Source organism: Carassius gibelio, chromosome A14, assembly GCF_023724105.1.
Source record: "Carassius gibelio isolate Cgi1373 ecotype wild population from Czech Republic chromosome A14, carGib1.2-hapl.c, whole genome shotgun sequence".
NCBI classification, from domain to species: Eukaryota; Metazoa; Chordata; class Actinopteri; order Cypriniformes; family Cyprinidae; genus Carassius; species Carassius gibelio.
Genome location: NC_068384.1, coordinates 25,550,273 through 25,566,826, shown reverse-complemented (window position 1 = coordinate 25,566,826; position 16,554 = coordinate 25,550,273). Strand labels below are relative to the sequence as shown.

Here is a 16,554-nt window from a genome sequence, read left to right as displayed (position 1 = left end):
AAATTAAGCGGGATCGGATGTTTTGGGCTTCGGATGACAGTCAGCGTGAGAAATGAGTGAAGAAAAGGTATTCCTCTCAGAAAATGTACAAATAAAGATAATTATACATCTAAAATTATTATTTGCCGCATTTGAAATGCAAGAGTAGGGCTTAATGAACAAATTTTTGTGAAACCTCAAGATTGTAATTCTTCACTTTTTTTTGCCTGTAGTTCAAAATTGGCCTTTGATCCGACTCATTTTGACAGCATGGTCACTTTTTTCAATTACAAAAGGTGAAGATGTTCCATTATATATATATATATATATATATATATATATATATATATATATATATATATATATATATATATATATATATATATATATATATATATATATATAAGATATTTGAAAATTTAGAAAAGCCAAAAGCATTCTAAATGTATAATTCATTCGTACATTTGATGCCATTCAGTAAGATTTTAAGTAGTGGTCGACCAATAAATTGCCATGAGCCAAGTTGTGTTTCTGTGTGGCCGATGTTTTTCAAAATGGATTATGATATAATACCATATTGTGCAATTGTGCTTCCTCTTTAAGACAAGCCACTCAGATGTGAAGCCAGCATCTGACAGATGGTAAAATGACCTATGGTCATTCCAATTCTATTGTGACACTACATTGTGTTACATACAATAACACTCCAGCATGAGGCAAAGTCTTATTCAAATGTACCGTGGGACATCAGATCCACAGCCCAGCGGCATCTCCGGTGTGAGACACAGATGTGATATAAAACAAAAATGAAACCGTGTTTACCATGTTTACCTCACAAACAATAAGATATCCTGTGACTGACTCAAAAGCTGGTGCCCTCCAGAATGAAAGCTGGATCGACACGAGAACTATTTTAAGTAATACTACAGTATGTTTTAATTCCTTAATATGTTAAGTCAGGAATATCCACTGTATTAGACTAGCATAATATTGCGTGTGATATACCTTTTCATATTTCATATTTTAAATAATGCTACTATATGCTGATAACCAATTATGTAAATACACGCCTTCAGGCTTGTATTATTTATTTATTTTTACAATGAAACAGACAAGCAAAACGAAACAGAAACTGCTATCCCATACTATAATTAAAACAACCTGTTACTATGTAAACTAACTATATATGTATTGTACATTAAATACATGAAATTACACAGATTTTTAAAATTAATTTATGAATATTAATTTGTTCATTGATTATAAAGGCTGCACTATACCTTGCTCATTTAAGTGTTACATGATGTTTACATTTTAATTGTTTAGGTTTTATATATATATATATATATACACAATACTGTATGCATTTATATACACGGTTTTGGAAACATTCCTCTTAGATTTTGGTACACATTGACATGATAGCATCACACAGTGGCTGCAGATTTTTCAGCTGCACATCCATGATGCGAATCTTCCGTTCCACCACATCCCAAAGCTGCACTATGGATTGAGATCTGGTGATTGTGGAGACCATTTGAGGAAAGTGAAATCATAGGGATAGAAATAATAGATAGAAATGGAAAAGGTCAGCAACAATACTGTAAGCTGTGGTGTTTAAACGATGCTCAATAAGTAGTAAAGTGCCCAAAGAGTGCCAAGAAAATATCCCCCGCACCATTACACCACCACCAGCAGCCTGAACCATTGAGACAAGGCAGGATGGATGCATGCTTTCTTGTTCTTTACATCAAATTCCAAGGGGGTCTGTCTGCAGACTTGCACTTGCACTCTCAGACTTCCATTCTCAGACTTGCACTTTCAGACACTTGCACTTCCGCTAGTGGCATCACTTGCAGTCTTTATTTTTTATTTTGCTGAATTTTTTAATTACTTCTTGTTTGAATTTCCCAACATTTTATAACAGTAGACAAGAAAAAAATAAACTAAAATCACTTAATGCATTTCATAATTTGCGTTCATATTTGCTGGTCTGTATATACGTTGAGTCAACAACAAGACATATAGGCTAGGCCTACTGAATTGTCTTTATCATCTTAGTCTGTTATTAGGCCACATTGAGTGTTTTGCTGAGGCATTTTGGGAGGACAAAGCGTTTTGGGAGCATTTTAGGAGGACAAAGTTTGCGCATTGTGTTCATAGTCATCTGCTGCTTACATTAAATGATAACTATTTATCGAATTTGGTCTTTTAATTGAACTTAATGTATCTTAATACATTATGCCATATTAAGTGTTTGTCTTAATGAAAGACTTTGTGCATTGTGTTCTTATATATTATTATATCTTATATATCTTCTGTTCTGTGGCCATGGATTTGCCGGTCTTTTTCTTGCAGGACCCTGTACATTATAGTTGTAGGCCAACTAATTTAGTTTTAATCATTTAATCTAGATGTGCTCTGTTTGACATAAACCTGGTTAAAACCTGATGATTACATTATTTTAAATGGAGTCTACCCCCCAAGATTACTGTTATAAACATGAGCCGCGTCCAAAAGGTAAAGGGGGTTTTGCTTCAATTTATATTCAATAGACTACTGTGTCATCGTGATTGCTCGGAAAGTTTTTGGTTTAAATTGTGTGTCTTACCCTGGTAAATACGTGCTGAAAGTGGCGCGGGACTGCCCAGTTTCAATCTGCTAAACAATGAGGCGTGGCCAGCTGACTTCAATCACAGGTAATCAGGCAAATACAAAAGCGGCAGGTTTCACCGCGGCAGCGGTAGTGGCAGCCCTCGTGTGAGTCCTCCTCGTGTGAAGACGGATGAGTGTAAAGACAATCGACTCTACCTGCGCGACTCCACCGAGCAAGGACATCGACAGGGCACTTGAGTATTGCTTTTCTCTTTCTTAAATTTTTGTATAGCTTGTTCTCAAATATCTCTTACACTTGTAGTCACTATGTGCTTTCAGATCTCTACTATCACTACTAACACTCGGAGAGCACGCTATGTACGTCGCAGGAAGGCCTGACTGACAAACCTACGCCATGTCCCTCTGACCTCTACTACTACGCTCTCTATTCCAGTTGTTCTCTGGAACTGCCAGTCTGCAGTTAACAAAGCAGACTTAATTTCTTCTATTGCTACTCATTCCGGTCTCAACCTCATGGCACTGACAGAGACTTGGATCAAACCTGAAGATACTGCCACCCCTGTAGCCCTCTCCACTAATTTCACTTGTTCCCACACTCCTCGTAACACTGGGAGGGGTGGAGGTACAGGTCTCCTTATATCCAAAGAATGGAAATTTGATCTTCAGCCATCACCTACAGGTACTGGTTAATTTGAATCACATGCCATTACTGTAACCCACCCTGTTAAAATACACTTTGTGGTCATTTATCGTCCCCCAGGTCAACTGGGAAACTTCTTGGAGGAGTTGGATGTGCTGCTATCAAACTTTCCTGAAGATGGTACTCCTCTGGTACTGCTTGGTGACTTCAACATCCACCTAGCTAAACCCCCGGCTGCTGACTTCCAAACTCAGCTCACCACATTTGATCTCAAGCTAGTGTCTACTACAGCGACTCACAAATCAGGCAACCAACTGGACCTCATCTACACGCGCTGTTGCTCTGTGGACACCTCTTCAGTTGCTCCACTGCACACCTCTGACCACTTCCTCATTACTGCTAACCTAGCACTTACTCCTGAAGTGCCTCACACTCCAACGCAGGTCACATTTTGACGGAACCTACACTCACTCTCTCCATCTCGCCTATCTGCTGTGGTTTCATCCTCACTTCCTGCACTCTCTCAGTTTTCTGCTCTGGACACGAACAGTGCTACAGACACTCTTTGCTCCATTTTAACATCTTGCTTGGACAAATTTTGCCCACTGTTGTCTAGACCAGCACGCACCGCCCCATCTGCCCGCTGGCTGTCCGAGGTTCTCCGTGAACATCGCTCTAAACTCAGGGCTGCAGAGAGGAAATGGCAGAAATAAAAAACTCTACTGACCTCAGTGTGTATCAATCTCTCCTCTCTTCCTTCTCTGCAAATGTCTTCACGGCTAAAACATCCTACTACCACAACAAAATTAACAGCTGCTGTGACACTCGGACACTCTTCAAGACTTTCTCTTCTCTTCTTAATCCGCCGCCTCCACCTCCTCCGACTCTCCTCAAGCGATCTCTTCTTCAGTTTATACCTTCGCTTACTCACATTGTCAACTCCTCTATTCACTCTGCAACATTTCCCTCAGCATTCAAGCAGGCTCGGGTAAGCCCACTGCTCAAGAAACCATCTCTAAATCCAGCGCTTCTTGAAAACTACAGACCGGTATCCCTTCTTCCATTCATTGCAAAGACACTTGAGCGAGATGTGTACAACCAGCTTTCTATGTTCCTTGTACAGAACAACCTCCTGGACAGCAACCAATCTGGCTTCAAAAGTGGCCACTCAACTGAGACTGCTCTGCTCTTGGTTACTGAAGCCCTGCGACTAACAAGAGTAGCTTCAAAATCCTCGGTACTCATCTTACTGGACTTGTCTGCTGCTTTTGACACTGTTAATCACCAGATTCTCCTGTCCACCCTTAGGAAGATGGGCATCTCTGGAACTGCACTCCCGTGGGTTAAGTCCTACCTCTCTGACAGATCCTTCAGTGTGTCTTGGAGGGGTGATGTTTCAAGGTCACACCACCTTGCTACTGGGGTTCCTCAAGGCTCAGTACTTGGACCACTTCTCTTCTCCATCTACATGACATCTTTAGGATCTGTCATTCAGAAGCATGGCTTTTCTTATCACTGCTAAGCTGATGACACCCAACTCTACTTCTCATTCCAGCCAGATGACCCGACGGTAGCTGCTCGCATTTCAGCCTGTCTGAGTGACATTTCTAGCTGGATGAATGACCATCACTTTCAGCTTAACCTTACGAAGACAGAACTCCTGGTGATTCCAGCTAACCCATTGCTTCATCACAACTTCTCTATACAGCTGGGCACAAGGACAAGGAACTCCTTCGAGGACAACCATAACTCTTTCGAGGACAGCCAGAAACCTAGCAGTTTGTGATGGATCATCAGTTAAGCTTCACAGACCACATTGCTACAACGACCCGGTCCTGCAGGTTTGCCTTATACAACATTAGGAAGATTAGACCCTTCCTGTCAGAGCAAGCAACCCAACTTCTTGTCCAAGCTCTTGTTCTCTCCAGACTGGACTATTGTAATGCTCTCCTGGCGGGCCTTCCTGCAAGTACTGTCAAGCCTCTGCAAATGATCCAGAATGTAGCAGCGAGGGTTGTCTTCAATGAGCCAAAAAAAGCTCACGTTACTCCTCTCCTCATCAGGTTACACTGGCTACCAGTAGCCGCTCGCATCAAATTCAAGGTACTGATGCTTGCCTACAAGACGACCACTGGCACGGCACCAGCTTACCTAAACTCACTGGTTAAATCTTATGTGCCCTCCAGAAGTTTGCGGTATGCAAGTGAACGACGCCTTGTCTATACTAGACTAACTGAGACTTGTTATGGCACTTGTATACTGTTGTTGTTCTCTTGTTGACCTGACTGCTTCTATTGTTCTATGGTTAACATTATCCAGAGAAACAAATGTTAATGATAAATCCCCTGTGATGTTTGTACTGGGCACCATACAGACTTTATTAAAGAGTTTTCTGATTTTACCTCCGAGTTAGTGCTGGCTGCAGATAAAGTTTTAATTGTTGGTGATTTTAATATACATGTTGATAATAAAAAAGATGCATTGGGATTGGATTGTGTTCACCGACAATGTTTTCTGAAAGTATTCCTGAGCCTATGTTGTGATTTCCATTACAGTAGCATTCCTGTATGTGATACAGTGCCATCTAAGGGCCCAAAGATCACGGGCATTCATTATGGTTTTCTGGCCTTGACCCTTACGCACAGATTGTTCCAGATTCTCTGAATCTTTGGATGACATTATGCACTGTAGATGATGATAACTCTTGAAATTTAATGATTTAATGATTTTCTCAGAGAAACTCCTTTCTGATATTGCGCCACTATTTTTCGCCGCAGCATTTGGGGAATTGGTGATCATCTGCCCATCTTGACTTCTGAGAGACACTGCCAATCTGAGAGGCTCTTTTTATACCCAATCATGTTGCCAATTGACCTAATAAGTTGCAAATTGGTCCTCCAGATGTTCCTTATATGTACAGTCTTGTTCAAAATAATAGCAGTACAATGTGACTAACCAGAATAATCAAGGTTTTTAGTATATTTTTTATTGCTACGTGGCAAACAAGTTACCAGTAGGTTCAGTAGATTGTCAGAAAACAAACAAGACCCAGCATTCATGATATGCACGCTCTTAAGGCTGTGCAATTGGGCAATTAGTTGAAAGGGGTGTGTTCAAAAAAATAGCAGTGTCTACCTTTGACTGTACAAACTCAAAACTATTTTGTACAAACATTTTTTTTTCTGGGATTTAGCAATCCTGTGAATCACTAAACAAATATTTAGTTGTATGACCACAGTTTTTTAAAACTGCTTGACATCTGTGTGGCATGGAGTCAACCAACTTGTGGCACCTCTCAGCTGTTATTCCACTCCATGATTCTTTAACAACATTCCACAATTCATTCACATTTCTTGGTTTTGCTTCAGAAACAGCATTTTTGATATCACCCCACAAGTTCTCAATTGGATTAAGGTCTGGAGATTGGGCTGGCCACTCCATAACATTAATTTTGTTGGTTTGGAACCAAGACTTTGCCCGTTTACTAGTGTGTTTTGGGTCATTGTCTTGTTGAAACAACCATTTCAAGGGCATGTCCTCTTCAGCATAGGGCAACATGACCTCTTCAAGTATTTTAACATATGCAAACTGATCCATGATCCCTGGTATGCGATAAATAGGCCCAACACCATAGTAGGAGAAACATGCCCATATCATGATGCTTGCACCTCCATGCTTCACTGTCTTCACTGTGTACTGTGGCTTGAATTCAGAGTTTGGGGGTCGTCTCACAAACTGCCTGTGGCCCTTGGACCCAAAAAGAACAATTTTACTCTCATCAGTCCACAAAATGTTCCTCCATTTCTCTTTAGGCCAGTTGATGTGTTCTTTGGCAAATTGTAACCTCTTCTGCACATGCCTTTTTTTTAACAGAGGGACTTTGCGGGGGATTCTTGAAAATAGATTAGCTTCACACAGACGTCTTCTAACTGTCACAGTACTTAAAGGTAACTCCAGACTGTCTTTGATCATCCCGGAGGTGATCATTGGCTGAGCCTTTGCCATTCTGGTTATTCTTCTATCCATTTTGATGGTTGTCTTCCGTTTTCTTCCACGTCTCTCTGGTTTTGCTCTCCATTTTAAGGCATTGGAGATCATTTTAGCTGAACAGCCTATCATTTTTTGCACCTCTTTATAGGTTTTCCCCTCTCTAATCAACTTTTTAATCAAAGTACGCTGTTCTTCTGAACAATGTCTTGAACAACCCATTTTCCTCAGCTTTCAAATGCATGTTCAACAAGTGTTGGCTTCATCCTTAAATAGGGGCCACCTGATTCACACCTGTTTCTTCACAAAATTGATGACCTCAGTGATTGAATGCCACACTGCTATTTTTTTGAACACATCCCTTTCAACTAATTCAACTAATTGCCCAATTGCACAGCCTTAAGAGCGTGCATATCATGAATGCTGGGTCTCATTTGTTTTCTGAGAATTTACTGAACCTACTGGTAACTGGTTTGCCACGTAGCAATAAAAAAATATACGAAAAACCTTGATTATTCTGGTTAGTCACATTGTACTGCTATTATTTTGAACAAGACTGTACATTTAACTTTTCCGGCCTCTTATTGCTACCTGTCCCAACTTTTTTGGGATTTGTAGGTCTCATGAAATCCAAAATGAGCCAATATTTGGCATGACATTTCAAAATGTCTCACTTTCAACATCTGATATGTTATCTATATTCTATTGTGAACAAAATAAAAGTTTATGAGATTTTTAAATTATTCCATTCCTTTTTTACTCACAATTTGTACAGTATTACTTTTTTTTGGAATCGGGTTTGTATGTATGAGTGTGTTTTATGTTGAATGTGGCTGTACCTGCATGATTACCATCTGTTTAAGCTCAAATAAGCACTCTATTACTGTGTAATCACAGCTATCAATGTGAACGCCATCTATATGAATAGAGTGTGATTACTGACTTTATAACTGTATAACTGACCATCAGCACATCAGCATGTGATAATTGACTATATGACCAGAATTCATTGTAAATGCTGCATTTCTTGCAATCTCATGATGTACTGTTACTGGCATACATAGTGAAATATTTAAAATAATATTACTCAAATTATTCTTATTGTATTTTTTCTAATCCTCAAATAAATCACTTACATAATGTCTAAGATTCTGTCTATTGTTTTATAATTGAAAAACTATGCAGTGGTATGTTTAATGACTGAAATAGTTTGTAGAACCCTTAAATACAGTTTGTAAATATTTTTTATATTTGGGGGGTGGGGGGACTAGAATCAGAAAAATGGTTGCGGAATCTCATTTGCCATCGTATCTTCTTCAGATTTGAAATAGAAACTCATGAATTTCAACCCATTACTTTTCTAGATTGCTCCAGGACTGATTTAATGTATTTTTATATATTAAACAAACAAACAAACAAACAAACAAAAAATAATTCAGTGTGGGATAATTTTTTTCAAGGCATTATCAACTTTGGTTGATAAAAAGTAAAGCCCAAAGGGATTTCTTTCCAAAGACAGTAAGGAGCTGTTGCAATTTTAAATTAGTAGCACTAAATGCTACCTCAATCGTTAACATGTTTTTAATTTAGGTTTTAATAAATGTTTATGCATAATAAAGGTTAATTTAGTTCCACCAATTTTCGGTATGTTTTTTTTTTGTTTTTTTTTGTTTGCATGTTTACTGTAATTACATGTATTATATTGGTCTCATATCGACCAGTCTGATTTCTCAATATCGGCATAAGCCTTTAGAAATCCCATATCGGACGACCAATAAACTTAAGTCACAATTCTGCATTTATTGTGAAATACTGAACTTTTTAATCTGAGAAGATACATTCAACATTAAAGGCAAATATCTAAATGAAATCTATGGTTGGAAATCGGTGGCCTTTCTGCTCTAGTTACAGCCCCAGCTCATCCGTTCACCACATGACTGGCATTTTCTGGCCTGTCAGCTCTTTGAAGCTGTCGGCAGGGTGGTTTGATCTGAGAATGTACACAGTTTAACACTCTTGCAGGAGAGATTCCAGTTCAGGCAAAGGAAAAAAGCTCATTGCTGGGCTAACAGCTTAATTACTATGGCTCTTACCTTTCACTGAGCCCCTCAAGTATGGTCACTCTACATATAGCTCTTTTGTTCATGTCCAGCTCACGCTCATTGTAACCAGCAAGCATTGATTTTCATTGCCAACTTAACTGCGGTTTCAGAATTACACCTAGGTTTGTAATGTTGTAAATGTAGCTTGCATGTCAAAAAAAAAAAAAAAAAAAAAAGATCCAGAACTTCCATAACATATATAGCACTTTGTGAGCTCATAAAACATGCACACATACTTCAAGACTTCACACTGACTATAAAAGTGTCTGAGGAAAAACCGAGCTTGATTCATGGAAAGTCAACAAATCTTTGAAGGTTGAGGGTTGTCAGGTTTCTAAACCATACAAACTCCTGTTTGCCTTTCATTAAGGCAAAGTGACACCACAGCGTGCCACATTTCACACGTCGACCATCTAAGTGTGTTCATAATTTCGAACAAGCTCAATATGACTGAGATGTTTGCATAACTCTTCAGTTTGTTTGCTTTCATGTCTGCAGTGGAGACGGCAGTAGAGAACATGCCGTTTTCCGTAATCCGTAAACTGGCAAGGCTTAGGAGTTTCTGTAGATTTTGGCAAGGCCACTGGTCTCTCGCTAAGCATGAAACATCCAACTTGGCTGTGCCACATCCGTCAGGGGCAGCAAAAACCCTCTGGTCTCTGAGATTTATTGCACTTGAGTGTTCTGATTATGACCTCCAGTGTTGTCAAATGGTTACATCGATGAAGTTGAACAATTGCCTCAATGTTTGTCTAGAAGCAAAACAGTGTTTCTGAACACAACATTATCCTGTCATGTCAGACGTCTATGGTGAAGTCAACTGTGAAACTAGAGATGGTTTGGAGACAATCTTCACGAGTGAAAACTCAACAGGAGAGACAATATAGGGATCTTGCTGTTGGCTGTTACCTTGGCTTTGATTTAGTACATTCCAGCACTGGCTTATGGAAACCATTACCAACTCTACTGCTACACAGCTCTATATTAACAGCCAGCTCTAAACTGTGAAAATTTATGGGCCGTGGTCACAGCAGAGATGTTACTGCATTACTGACTACAGACTAACCCGAGAATGAATAACACTAAGAAGCTGACAGATTAACTGCCTGCCGAGCATATTTATGTTTGATCACACCAACATATCTTTTGGCCACAGCATATTTGGGAAAAGAAGAACCATGCTTGTGGATGTTTCACAATATGAAAAACGAATGTAAAAACTCATTAGGTCATGTGACCTGACCTAAACCTGAGTCCACCAACATCTTCTGAACATTTGAATTACTGATGTTCTGGTTGTCAGAGATGGTTGTATGATGGTTGTAGCATATAGGCAAGAACACCTAAAGTCAACATGAAATTTAAAATGTAATCTATACAAATTCTTAATACACATACAAGGGTTTATTTTGAATATGTTATTGTAATCCTGTAAATTGAAGTACTGTAAAATTAGTTGTGAACATCCTTTCCCATATATAAAATCTAAAGTTTATATAATGGAGTAGGTCAACATTGGAACCGATGAAGTATAATTACATGTAACTAACCCTACGCTGTGCAACTGCAACATGTACACCTTGATATAAAGTGTACCCAAAAACTTTATATTAGGGGTGAACGGTACGCAAAAATCATGGTTCGGTACATACCTCGGTTTTAAAGTCACGGTTCGGTTCATTTTTGGTACAGTAAGAGAAAGAAATGCAAACATTAAACTGCAGGTTGTTTATTACTATAAACTTTTTTTTTAACAATTGGTTTACACTTTGTTAAAATACTTTTTAATAAAATATATATAAAATAAAAAAAGAATAAGAAATAAAATACTGCTGCAAATTTCTCCACCAAATAAAATAAAAAATATAAATAATTAACTATATTACAGTGCAGCATTACTAATCCCATCTTGTAGGCCTGCTCATATAAAAAAAAAAAAAAAAAAAAAAAAAAAAAATATATATATATATATATATATATATATATATATATATATATATATATATATATATATATATATATATATATAACTTTTCCAAAATGTAAAGTGCAGCATCAACAGTTTCAGTTTTTAGACCTGCTCAGATTTTGTTATTGTGTTGGACCGATCGGAATTAAGAGCAAAGGTCTGTTTAAATGCAGACGGGAGCTGCGTTTGCTTTACAATCGCTTTTTTCCTAGTTGTAGTGATGTTCACACTCGCGTGATGCCTTTTGAAAACCTTAGCATATTGCACCTGTCAACCATAGTCTATTTTGCCGTCAATACTGTTGACGGTGTCCTTTATCACCTGGTCACCGGCCTTAGAATCAGCTGCAGCGCGGGATTTGCGCTGAACGCGGAGACTTCAGCCACTTAATATGTTAGTTTGGAAACACGTGCACTGTACCGAAAGCCCTGTACCGAAACACACCGTTACACCCCTACTTTACATACATTTACATGATTTACAAATTATACATTAAGTAGTATTAATTAGCTACATATACTAACTATATGGTTAGGTTTAGGACTAGGGTTTGTCTTAAATTACTTGCATGCAATTATGCATAATTAATTATTATAATACTGTAGTAAGTAAATATAATGTATAACAAGGACATCTAAAAATAAAATTGTTACCCATTTTTGATTTAACCTCTAAAAACAATATACCTATTATTTAAATATATTTAATTGGTCACTTATAGCTATTCTAAAATGTTGTAAAAATGCATATATCACTGCATATGGACTGTTTCCAGAAGGTACAAAGTACTGTTGAGCTCATTCTCCGATTTGCTCCAGAGGCTCCAAGTTCTGAGTCAGCCTGATCACCTACAATACAGTCATTCCTACTTTGGCACAATCCCTAACAATCCCACTCCTGAATCAGTTCTGCTGTGGAGACTCAGGCAGATTTAGAGAGGCTTTCTTCCCTGGAGCTGAGGACTGACCCTGCATTAAGTGTTTCCATTTCTCTTTCAAGGATTACCAGAGCAGAGCTGAAAGAAAAGTGAAGACTCTGACTGAGACGGTGTCGACCCTCAGGGCTTTTATGAAAACCATCTGAATTCACATTATGAAAGGGAAAAAGGCAAGGAAGTCCTGACAGGTGTACTACCTGGGCAATTTGTGGTATTAAATATACAATAGAAACATAAATAACAAAACAATCTCTCTTCCCTGAATCAATAATAAAGAAATAATTAAATCATATTAATTCTGGTATGCTGTGGAAACTTCTGTAAAAAGAGATAAATCATACTTGCATTAAGGTTTTGGTGCTGTCAAAATTAAACGAACCATAACATTTAAATGAAATTAAAATGTAAAAGATTTGTGTGTGTGTGAGAGAGAGACGGTGTTTGAGGAAAGATGACATTTTGAAACGGTCAAATTTAAATTTTTGAGTAAACTAAATTGTAAGGAAAGTTTTTTTTTTCTTAAAAAAATTATGTTTCAAATGTATAAGTCTAGTACAGATTTCCCCAAAATAATAGGTTTTCTATTGGAGTTTAATTTCTCCAGTACTTTACACCCCTATTTAAGCCAACAACAAAACTTTGGAACTGTCATGAATAATTCACACATTGTCAAATGTACTTTGGCATTATACATTCTTTGCTTTTATGATTTTTAAGAAATAGAGCTGTGCAAATACTGAAGTAGAATACTATGAAAGAAACAACAGAAGATCAAATGTGGTTTAATTGCTTCTTCCAACACAAAATAAAGACCGCATGTCTGTCAAGTTAAAACATTTAAGGAAATGAAAGAATGTTTGGAACTAACAAATCTTCCACACTTTCCACATTAAAGGGCCCTGACCCCAAATACAGCCTCATTCACATGATTACTTCACAATGTCAAGAACAAACTGAGTGTATTGTATGTGTTTCAAGATGCACATCTTTGTTCAAACTCCAAATGTTTGCAGAGCTCTACAGAGGCTTGCAACAACAGAAGGTTTGATGGTGTCCGAGTGGTCAGCTCAGTGGTAATTGCAGCAACCTGTGATAAAATAAAGAGAAACCTGCCTTACAGTCCATGTTGTGGGGTGGGAGAGCACACACGGCTTGAAAAAAGTGCCTACACCAATTCCTGTCCTTCACTTAAAATTTGGACTGCATTACAGTATTCCAGCTAAATGCATGTTCTACTTCTTGCTTCGGTGTATCTAGTAATTACTTCACTCTTTGCCAGCCTTAGCATGCTGCTAATTCCCCTCATGTCTGCATTCAGCGTCTGCTTTATATCATATTCACACTTCATTAATTGTCACAGAATATGAAAGCTGAAGAACTTCCAGCTTTCTATCGGCATGGATAGACTTCTGATCTCAAACTATGTGGGATCGTCACGGCATGAGCTGTAGGAGGACAATCCTATGCCCACAGCACAGCCCATTCAAAGAAACATTCATTGTTACTCCTTACAGAAAAAGCTTTTAGTGACAAGAAAGCCTCCACTGTGGCATGCTGGGAGCGATAAAGATGTCCCATTTCTAGTCCAAAGCTCTGGTGTTTGCACACTAATTTAGCAGGGGAACTAAAAGTAAAGCTGTGTAACTCTAAAACACATTTATAAAACATTCCTTTGAAATGACAGGGGCAAGCTGGCATCAATTCTCCACAGTGCCAGGTTGAAAGCAGCTTTCTGGCTTCTCTTCATTCTGAGCTGTCAAGACGAAAGCAAGTCTGTATGGACAATGCTGAAGAAGATTTGCGGCACATTTGCAGGGGGTTGGCATAGGATCCCACTTCCACTGTCCACCATCAGCGTCCCAGCTGCCTGCATGTAACTCTAGCAAACATCAAGGACAGGACTGAACTTTACCGAATTAACATATCTCACATATTGATCATGCAGTGCTCACTTTGAAACTGACACTGGCACTTTTGAACCTCTGTTCTGCCCAAATTATTTTTTGAATAAAAAGGCCTTTAAAGGTGCAAGGTGTGTAGTGTCAATTACTCTCCAGCTAAATTAAAAACAAATAAACAGAAAACTGTGCACGCTCTTAAAGACAGTTGGAAACAAGCTGCATTTCAAAAATTTAAAGTGCCCCATTATGGGTTATGAAAGCTTCATATTTTGGTTTGGGGAGTCCTGAACAACAGGGTGACATGCATCCAAGGTCAAAAACACTTTAATTTTCCTTTAATATGAAATTGTTTTTTCTTTACTTGCTCAACGACTTTCAGACAATTCACTCAACGATTACTTTTTCCAAACCCCATGCTTGTGATGCCTGATAAAGTAGTGTTTGCGAGCACAGTGCTGCTTTGTGTAAAGCGTTAACCAGGGAAACTAAAATTTTTAGTGATCCAAAAGCAGCACCTAGTGGCAAAGAACAAATTAGCATTTTCATTTAGACCAATGTGAAAAGAGCAACAAGTGGGCGGGCAGTATGCTAATGTTTCATGTTGACATCAACATCAAATGGCATCAAATGGCTTGGGTTTCATTTTAAAAAGGAGACATTTCAATGATTCAGTCTACACTTTCTTTTGAGACAAAAACTTTATACAGGGTGCACTTTCAGGGCCCTATCACACACCCAGTGCAATTCAACGTGGGTTTGCAAAGTGTGTTCAGGTGCACTGCTATTTTAAGGAGCTGAAAATAGACTGTGCCATTGACCAACTCAAACCTGGTCTAAAGTCAATGGCGCAATATATTTATTTATTTATTTAAAGAGCAGGTTGGTAGAAAATGTGCCTCTGGACGGGTCCACAGTGCACGTTGACTTTGCTTATTACACACAGGGATGCGCATCATATAAACATTCCAAATATTAAAAACAAAAGGAATACAGTTTAAATCTTTTAAACTGTATTCCTTTTGTTTTTAATATATATTATTGTGTAGGCTAGAATAATGATGCTAATTGATGAGGACACAATCACTGCTACTTCATCCCACGTCTTCTTCACCTCGGGAAGCTTTGATGGATTCCTGCTTGTCCCGTAGATGATTAACTTTGTGCATGAGCAGATCGGTTTCTTTGCTTGAGAAGCGTTCAGCTTTTCTGCCAAAAAATGCAAATAGTGATCTGCCCTGGCACGAGCGCATTTCGCTCTTAAATGGAATGGGAGATGACACTCTGATTGATGTATTGAAAGTTACATAAATTGTCAATTGTGTAAATATATTTATGCCACCAATAAATCAACTGAAGCCAATGAGCAAACTTTAAAGGGATCATATGATGCAATTTCAATTTTTCCTTTCTCTTTGGAGTGTTACAAGCTCTTGGTGCATGAAGAATTTGCAAAGACTCAAGTTTCAAATACAAAGAGATATTCTTTATCAAAGTTAAGACCCTGCCACAACCCCCTAAAACAGCTCGTTCAAACACGCCCCCACATGTCTACTTCACTATGTGGAAATATTTGCGTAATGTCGCCCAAATGTTTACGCAAAGAAAGAAGGTGTGGTTTTAGTAAACGCAGTTAGTGTTAAAGCAGCCACGTCAGAGAGATGCTGTGTTTATTTAGGCTAAAGTAAAAACACAATATTTGGCCTTCTGCAAGTAGATGCATTTAGGAATCTTTAAGATTTCTTACAACAGAAAAGCAACGCATTTTATGGATGACCATTTCGTGAACCTAGGAGAGGAGGTAATTCTGACTTTGCTATGACAATCTAGCGCTTCTAAATCAGGTACTGTAAGTATGTTTTGTTATTACTTTAAGTATTTGCTATTGAATGTTCAAATGCAGAGTTTTGCATGCATGCGTGTGTGACAGGGGAAGAGAGAGACAGGGTCACACATTGGAGACAGCTGTCTTAACCATCCTTGGCTTGTGTACTGCAAACACATACAAGCTTCATCACTGTATCTGTCACGCGACTCTGTTTCCCTTTCGGGCTTGAACTGATGGTAAAACTAAGCATATTATTAAGTGTCTTAAAAAATTTTTTGAAAGATGAAGCATGCGACGATAGAAAGGGGCATTCAATTTCCAAACAGTGCTTGCAGTGTTTGACCAATCACAATGCACTGGGTCAGTTGGCCAATCAGAGCAGACTGCGCTTGTAGGAGGGACTTTGTAGAAAACGAAGCGTTTGAGAGAGGCAGGGCATAGTGGACCTACAATAATGTACAGTATTTGAAAAAGAATGTGTTTTTGAACATTAAAGCATGTCAACATAATCTATTACATCAAATACACAACACATTTTCTTTAAAAAAGCATCATGACCCCTTTAAAATGCTGTTTCAAGCACGTAAAAATGCCAGAA

At 38.3% G+C, this 16,554-nt stretch overlaps 2 protein-coding genes across 4 annotated transcripts in view; one reads left to right on the top strand and one right to left on the bottom strand.

Moving 5' to 3' along the window:
* The window catches only part of LOC128026946 (ligand-dependent nuclear receptor corepressor-like protein), a 450,432-nt gene that overhangs the window by 189,475 nt on the left and 244,403 nt on the right, over window positions 1-16,554 (top strand). The window lies entirely within an intron of this gene.
* Window positions 1-16,554, bottom strand: part of LOC128026948 (fibroblast growth factor receptor-like 1) — a 75,246-nt gene that overhangs the window by 9,941 nt on the left and 48,751 nt on the right. The gene's annotated exons all lie outside the window — the stretch shown is intronic.